This window comes from Pinus tabuliformis, chromosome 5_2 (assembly GCF_031772625.1).
Source record: "Pinus tabuliformis cultivar Carrire ecotype Pingquan chromosome 5_2, CPIR1, whole genome shotgun sequence".
NCBI lineage: Eukaryota > Viridiplantae > Streptophyta > Pinopsida > Pinales > Pinaceae > Pinus > Pinus tabuliformis.
In genome coordinates this window covers 552,117,278-552,125,102 of record NC_142306.1, presented here as the reverse complement: position 1 = coordinate 552,125,102, position 7,825 = coordinate 552,117,278, and the positions used below count along the sequence as shown (strand labels likewise).

At 37.1% G+C, this 7,825-nt stretch overlaps 1 long non-coding RNA gene across 1 annotated transcript; it reads left to right on the top strand.

Moving 5' to 3' along the window:
- The first annotated feature begins 614 nt into the window (after positions 1-614).
- On the top strand, positions 615-2,069 carry LOC149160140 (uncharacterized). The gene is made up of 3 exons (XR_016261197.1): positions 615-1,039; positions 1,544-1,678; positions 1,820-2,069. It is a non-coding gene; the product is annotated as an uncharacterized LOC149160140 (long non-coding RNA).
- Positions 2,070-7,825: the final 5,756 nt, after the last annotated feature.

Sequence of the window (7,825 nt, the reverse complement as noted above, 5' to 3'; positions counted from 1 at the left end):
TTTGCTATCAAACTTAGATCTAAAAGAGATTTATATGGTCTATCTCTTAGGCCTGACATCAAAATCTTAAAATTTTCAGGTGCATTTGGAATTGGAATTAATGCTAGAGACGTTGTATCTCACTGTGAACATCATTGACAGATACCTTTCTATTCAGAGTATTGCAAGGAAGAATTTGCCATTACTTGCTATTGTTGCAATGTTTATAGCTAGCAAATATGAAGAAGTCTGTCCTCCACAGGTAGGATGACTTGCTGACATCTATAAGAAAGGATGTGTATATATCTAATTAAAAGAACACTTTGTTGGCTGTATAAAAGTACATACACCAGCAATATCTACTCCTACAGAAGATTACGCTTTATGCTGGAATCAGCACAAAAATTATATTATAATAGGTAACACAATATTGATAAGAGCTGGTTTATACTTGGCTACAGGTCAATGACTTCATCCGCATCTTCCCAAATGAATGCACGTCAGAATAGATAGTGGCCATGGTAATTATCTCTAACTGATAATTCTTTGTCATTGATTGCAACATAGTCTCCAAACATTTAGATTGACTGATCAATTGATAATAACTCTTTGCAGGAGTTTAAAGCAATTGAACTTCAAGCTTACAGTTCCCACTCGGCCATATGTATTCCTCCTCAGGTTTCTAAAGGCAGCTGATTCCAACAAAGTGGTAAAGTTTTGAATGACACCACTTTTTATATTGTTGAAAGCAGCCTGTGTGGCATTGATCAAATCTACTTTCGAAAATGCCTCATAAAATCTAGCATTCATGTTTTAAATTACTTTTCTTTATTGTATTCCTAATAATACCCTGCTGTACTGACAAGTCGTACTATCTATTATTCAGATGGAAAATCTAGCATTCTTCTTGGTTGAACTGTGTTTGCTTCAGTACATAATGAGCAAGTACAATCCATAAAATTTGTGTTAAGGGCTTTGAACACTTATCCGCTATGGAAGGCTTGTTTGTTGATGTGGTTTTTGAAATATTCAATGTATTTTTTAAGTTGTTTGTGCAAGCGTTTTCCATAACAGTAGTGAAGGCTTATCTGGATCTCAAAATATTGTGCATAGGTGATGCTTTTCCCTCCTCTAGTTAGTTCATTCTTGTTTATTGTGTGTTTTTACAAACATTTTGCAGTATGGTCCACTTTTTATCGTTTTTGATAATATATCTCATGTATTTGATACTTGTAGACCTTTAATCCATAAAAAACAGCCCAAAAATCTCAGAAATAGACACCTATAAATATAAACTAGTCATCAAATTTCAAGGAATATTTTTTCATGGGGCTGAAATCCTATTAAAATTTGGAACAAAATGCATATTTTCATATTTATGAGATGTATACTTTGTTTACTGAACTAGATTTGTATGTGTTCATATTGAAATCTTGTTACTATGTTTTAAATTGCGAGAAGCTTGATGGCTAAATGTTGTTTGCTTTATGATCCTTAGTTACCATTTGTGAAGTGTTTTAAGTAACTGGTTACGGCTGATGTTATGCTGGATCCTTTATCGAAGGTTCTTAATGTAGGTTCTGATTATAGCCGGTGTGATAACTTGCCAGGTACCGAAGGGACTGTCACATGCTTTGCATCATACTTGGTGTGCACCTCAATTTTCAATTCCATTATGGCATTAGCTGGGAATATCAATGTAAGACTTAAATTCTAAATACTAGACAGCCAGACATTATGTTTATTTTATCAGCATTTTGTATCTTAAAATGTAGTTTGTCATCGTTTGTTTATATATCTTACGATATTAGTTTTCATTATTTTGTTTTATATTTTGCAGTACTATGATGTTTGGAAGGAGTGCAATGGTGGCCTGTGCTATGATTTTTCAAATATGGAGAATTACTTAAACCAGGGTTTCGTTAGGGATGCCCTGCGGGTTGGCAGCTGAAAATTTGTCTCCTGTAGCCCCTTGGTTTATGAAGCTATGCTTACTGACTGGATGCGGAATATGGAAGTTGTCATTCCAACACTCTTGGAGGATGGTGTTAAGTTGCTAGTTTATGTAGGAGAATATGATCTCATTTGCAATTGGTTAGGTAATGATATTGTATACATATAACATATTGTTTTTGTTTTGGAGAATGACTTTATGATTTAGGTGTTAAGTCTGTTATTAACTTATTTGCAGTTGTGTTTTTTAGGCTTGTCAGTCTAATCTTCAAAATTGAAAAGTTAATTGTTCAAATTATGTGTCTTTCAGGCAATTCAAGATGGGTGAATTCCATGGATTGGTCTGGAATTGAGAATTTCAAGAAGGCACCTACAAAATCCTTCCTTGTAGACGATAAGGAAGCAGGTTTAATAACCAGTTATGGACCACTCAATTTTCTCAAGGTAAAAGGCACTCAATGATCATCTTTGATTTCGTTGTACAAGTAGATAATTTCTTCCTTACGGAATCTTCTATTTTGCTGCACCAGGTTCATGATGCAGGTCATATGGTCCCAATGGATCAGCCAAAAGCAGCCTTGGAGATGTTAAAACGCTGGACATAAGGAAGTATTACTGACGACAATTCTCAAATTTTAAAGACAGTGACGAAGATGCCAGAGAAGAATTTCGAGAGTTAGTTATCTGCTTAGTTATCTGCTTAACTAGGAGAATTGCTCTCTTCACCTAGATTAATGTAAATATTTCTAGATTTGCAGTAGTGTGCATCCCCAAAGATGTGTATTTTCTGATTTGGCAAAATAATTGTGCATTGGGACCATCAGTCTTGCTAACTTGTGTCAAATCTTTTGATGGCCACTTTTTAATTGTGTAGAAATAGTGCTTCTTATTGCTTACCAAGCCTTCTGGAATTATGATTATACATGGTGTTAAAGTTATATTCAAGAACATGAATAGTATGTCCTGTGTTCTTATTCCAGCATGTTCTGATGTCCTAATGGATGAAAGAAATTGTAAATTGGATGAAAGAAATTGTAAATTCAACAAAAATATTTGGTTAGAGTCTCGGGGAATTCAAAGCATGATGCTCTTAGCCTACATTCAATTTTATTGACAATGACATGAAAACATTTATGTTGTTTGCAATCATACAACGGATGCCAGTATTGTCTACTTATATTTGAATTGGAGGCTATGTGGTTTGGCTGTGTTTCACTTCTCGTTCGTTCTATTATTTTATTGTTGAATATGCATGTTTCCTCTTTTTGCCTCTTATCCCTTTATAAGCCTCTTGGACATTAAGTGCTTGGCATGGCAAGATATGTCCATAAAGCGCATGGACTATCTACAGTCCATCAATGCTTTCTGCTGCTGCTGTCTACACTGCTCGATGCACTTTGAAGAAGGATCCATGTTGGAACAAAACACTTACCCTTCATACACGCTACTCTGAAGCAGACCTGAAGTAAGTCTTAAAATTTTTGAAGCATCATGCTTTTACTGATTTTACCCTTCTAAAGAAATCCTACTCCTAGACATTTTAGATTTCTTCATCAATTACAGGCAGGCATTGTTGATCAGCTACGACCAAAACATTGTGTCTTGATCAACTATATGTTGGAACTCAGCTACTAACACCCTGTATGAATTGAATCTTTATCTAATACTAATGCGCATACTAAGCGTCTGGAGGCGTATGCACATTTTGTTAACTCTGTACATTGAGGTAATAACATTTATGTGCATTGTTCCAGGGAATGTGCGTATTTCATGGTTGATTTTCACCTAAATACGGGAGGAAATAAGCTCAGAGCTGTTCATAAGAAGTATTTAGATCGTTGTAGCAAGTCTATCTTTTAGCAACTCTCAGAATTTCAGAATGAGATTGCATCACATGACATCGGCTGACATAATACATTTTAAATGGTCTTTTTTGGATTGCAGAACTGATGCTTATGGGATTCATCTCGTTTCTACTGACCATTGGAGAGAAGCCCATTTCTAAGATTTGTATACCGAAAGGAATGGCTTATAGTATGCTTCCATGTCAAAAGGAATAATCAATGGCTCCTGCTATCAATCATTGTTCTAAGGTGGACACCAAACTCTATGTTGCGTATTCGAATTTCCCAATGCTATCAGATGTTTTTTTTTTTCTACGTAAAGACTAAGCTATTGTATTAATAAAGAAAGAAAATATTTACAAAGAGGTACTAGCCTCTGAGGATGGATAAGGCCACCCTCTGTCTGAAGAGCATAGCAGGTACTCAAGGCTACATGAATTACAAAGATAGAAGCAGTAGAAGTAAGCATGGGCAAAACAGAAGCAGGTAGTCCTCTGACTTACAAGAGAGATTCCTCCAAAAAGAACAACAGCAGCAGAATTGTAGAACCAAAGAACCTTTGCTGCTGATATCATCGCGGCAGTTGAGGGTAGGAAGACAAGTGATTCCAGAGATCTGGAAACATTGCGAATTCTGGGCATTCCTCTACCCCAAAAACAAAACCTGGGTATCTCGGAAAGAGAAGAGACCCCTCCAAAACTCCAAAACTTGACCATTGAGCTGCAGCAGAAACAGTAATTTAGCCTTCGAAGGCTTACCTTATGCTTTGTTGTCGAAATCTGGCATAGTTGCATCTTCGTTCACTGGCTGTCGGGAATCTGGTGGGTGTGCTGGCTGCTGAAGCGAACCCAGATCAAGAGCATGCTCCTCAGGATTGACAACGCCTGGAGGAGGAATAACGACATTGCCAATTTCCGCCCTCGCTTGGGCATTACCAGTCTGAGCCAGCTCCCCATCGTCTTCCTCCTGGCTGTCGGAGTCTTCATCTTCTTCCTCCGTCGCGATTACCGTTATCAGCAGAGACACCCGTGATTGATTTCTCCGGCATCTGAATGTGAAACGGGATGTATGCACTTGACTATCTAGTTGGTCCGACTCCTCTGAAGGAGAAGACGGAGGCGCTACCATAGCCAGCGGCTGAATTGCCCTTGCTTGAACCTCCTGTCTTCGACTAATTCCCCAAACACCCCCTCTTCTCGGGACCCCACGCTGTCTCGGCGCCATGAGCAGGGAAACTTGAGAGCTATTTACAGTGGGAGGCCCAGTATCCAAACGCAGAGCCTGAACTCTGCCCCCCAGAACCGGCCTAGTAGAAACCTGAACCAAAGTATGAGTCCTCACTATAATTTTAGCCTGCCAAGGTCGAGAGAGCATACTCTGAGCGGAGGTGAGGCCTCTGCCACTGCGCACCCTGCCAGAGATCGTCTCCTCTCCACTTTTCTCGAAGCACAACATAACAATACACCAAACATACCCAAACTGGAGCAGATACGCCGTTAAGTAATCCTCTTTTCGGAATTCTCTGGATGCCTCCATAACGAACCCCAACGAATTAACGTACAATGCAGTTAAGTCCCCTCGCGCGAACCCATCTCCCCTCTGCACAACCTTCTCCTCGGCCTTTAAAGGCATTAATGCCTGGCAGAGCCGCCTAGTGTGGCCATCCTTGCAGGCCACCTTAACATGCCAGCTGCCCATCGCTGTTTATCAAATTGCCACCCGCATCCGGGTCCCAATGCTATCAGATGTTACTTAGATCGTGTTAGTCCATTTGATATGATTCAAGATATTTATGATAGTTTGATAATTATTCATTCCCTCTTGATTCAAGGGTAAGTATCCTCCAGTCTCCCTCACTGGCATGAACCAGCTCCACTACTTCATCTTTACGTTGGCAACTGTCCATGCATTATATACTGTCCTAACAATAGCCCTAGCAAGAGAAAAAGTAAGTACCATGGGAAATAACTGATCTTCTCCCATGTCATTCATTTTAAATTTTTTCTCGGTTTGAATTTGCTTTCATATCTTCATGCGTTCGAAACATCTTTAACTCAATAGTTTGAATTATGGACATTTATTTTTTTAAAATAATTTTTTATATTGTCTCTAGAGAGACAATAGTTTGAATTATGGACATTTATTTTTTTTTAAATAATTTTTTATATTGTCTTTAGAGACACAATAGTTTGAATTATGGACATTTATTTTTTTTTAAATAATTTTTTATATTGTCTCTAGAGAGACAATAGTTTGAATTATGGAATTGTCTCTAAAAAGACAAAAATGTAATTGTCTCTAAAGAGACACAAATGAAATTGTCTCTAGAGAGACAAATCAAATTGTCTTTATAGAGACAATAATAATATGTGTCCTATATTGTCTTTATAGAGACAAATTTTTGAGACATTATATTTTGAGACACCTGCTTAGAGACAATATTTAAGACAATATTTGAGTGTTAAGACAATTGACTCAAATATTGTCTTAAAACCCCCTATATGTAATAGTGTGAGCAAGTTAAATTTTAATTTATGGACAAATCACAAAACTCTCTCCAAGAGATTGCAGATTTCTTTGAACCTTATCTTAATTAAATATATACCAATAAATCACACAAGGTCCAATAAATTTTAATAAATTTTAATTTCCTTACATTTCTCTCTTTATTTACCATAAATCTGTCATCTTAATCATAGTGGTGAATAGCTCTGAGCTTAAGTTGATTGCTGATTCTCTAAATGAATCGGACAGACATGGGCACGATCAATTTTTTGACGGAGCCCATATCTGTCTGATTCCCAAATATTCGGGAAATCAGCCATCTACATAAAAATACCAGATAAATAGTGCATAGTATTCCTTGTACACAATAGGGCTGACTTCTTAGATACTACGATGTGGCAAAAACTTCTTCCCGATTCATCCACTAAATGATTTCCTGAATTGCTTAGACTCCATCCACCAGTGCCGCTTGCCATTCTCCACTATTATGTAGAAGCATGCAATGTGCTAGGCTATGAAATCCCCAGAAACACTCGCATTTTGGTGAACCTATGGCCGATAGGAAGGAACCCAAAGTCATGGGAGGATCCGGAGCGGTTTGTGCCAGAGAGATTCATGAAAAAATTAATAACTTTGAGTGGATGCCATTCGGAGCAGGCAGGAGAGGATGCCTGGGAGAGCTGCTGGGAACGCTTCTCGCAGAGTTTGCAGTAGCGCAGCTGGTGCACTGTTTCGACTGGACGCTTCCTGATGAGATGATTGGGCAGGAATTGGGTATGTCTGAAAAGTGTACTGAACTCACCGTGCTTAGGGCAGATAAACTCGTGGCTATTCCGACTACTCGTTTTCCATTGATTCATTAATCCAACCTGATTTCTTCACTTAGACTTAATACAAACGCTTACTTTTATTGAGAAATCTTTGCCAGGGTTATTAAAGCATGAAAAATTCCCTTATTTGCAAGGGTTTTTAATGCACCAAAAAGTCCATTATGCTTCAGGTATTTTTTTTTTATATATATATGAAGTTTTGCATTTGCCAACTTGTCCTATAAGTTTAATTTTTTTAATTTTTAATTTTTAATTTTAATTTTTTTATTATTATTATTATTTTATTTTTTTTATATAGGGTTTCATATTCTATATATATATAATTTATATCATGTCATAAAATAGATTACAAAACATATCATATATATATATATATATATATATATATATATATATATATATATATATATATATATATATATCACTACTATAGCTCTCATCACATGATGACTTTTTCACTATTTTCAAATACCATTGACTTTTATCTTTATTTTCTTGTTCATACGATTACTCTCTCGTTACATCTCTAGCTTTAATCCATACCTTGATATGGCCTTCTAGCACTATTTGCACTTGCTAAATCCATGTCATCTTTCTTGGGTGTCATTCTCCATTGTCACTACTACAACCCATGTGTTTTGGATCACAAACCCTCACATTGGCAATGCTCTCCACTCATTGCTCTTCCTCCATGGACTCTACCTCCATCCAAAC